Here is a 965-nt window from a genome sequence, read left to right as displayed (position 1 = left end):
GTCAGCTGGGTGCGGGCAAGCCGTGCCCGGCTGCCGCCCCTCCTCTGGTGGCCGCGGGACGATCCCCGTGGGGCTGCACGTTGAGGTGTGAGGTGTGGGAGAGCTGTCCCTGCCTCTGCCAGAGCTGCCGTTCGGTGTATCGCCGGCTGACGGCGTTGTTTGGGACTGGGAACTGTAATGGTTCGGATGCTGAGCTTTTGGGAAGATAGCTCTGCAGCTGTAAATGAAGTTGTCAGATGGGACAGAATTTTATGCTGTAATCCCAAGTGTTCATTTCTAATATGGTGATAGAGGTGCTTCTGCTGTGGAGTTTTCTTTGTGGGTATTCCAGTTTATGGATGTAATTTCTGGAAAATTACACAGTATCTGCCTGTGCACTGAGAAAACAACGTAATCAGGTTTTAAGGTGTGAGCACCTGATATTAAATCACAAGCTCATTTCTTGATACCAAAATAGAGAGATTGGTTTCAGAGATTCACTGTAGGTCGGACACCATGGATAGACAAACCAATAAGGACTGCAGTGCTGAATGCAAGAATGTACCCATACTTGTGTAAGGCTAAAAAGAATTTAAGGAAGCGTCATTTTGTTTGCAGTTGTGAAATTGCTTTACATGCTCTTTCTTCACACATTTATGTGATGCTGTAACAACCTCGCATAAAGTCATGGCAGTGCTATTAAAAACACGATAAGCAGCAAGTAGATTCAATTATGTTTGAACTTAAGTTTCTTTAATCATCTTTAAGTTTGATGAGGGACAAAGGATGAAGCTTTCTCAGCTGTTACAAGGTCAGAGGCAAAGAAATTGCCCAATAATGAATGTGCTGAAGTATGCTTTCCTAGAAGTAACCAACATCAGGAGGAAATCTTAAGAACTGCAGAACTGTACTAGAGGAAGAATTTTCCCTTTGTGCTCCACCCTAATTTTTTTTTTTTCTTAAATGTTGCATGGACAAGCACAAGA

The sequence above is a fragment of the Meleagris gallopavo genome, chromosome Z, assembly GCF_000146605.3.
Source record: "Meleagris gallopavo isolate NT-WF06-2002-E0010 breed Aviagen turkey brand Nicholas breeding stock chromosome Z, Turkey_5.1, whole genome shotgun sequence".
NCBI lineage: Eukaryota > Metazoa > Chordata > Aves > Galliformes > Phasianidae > Meleagris > Meleagris gallopavo.
This window is presented reverse-complemented; position numbering follows the sequence as displayed.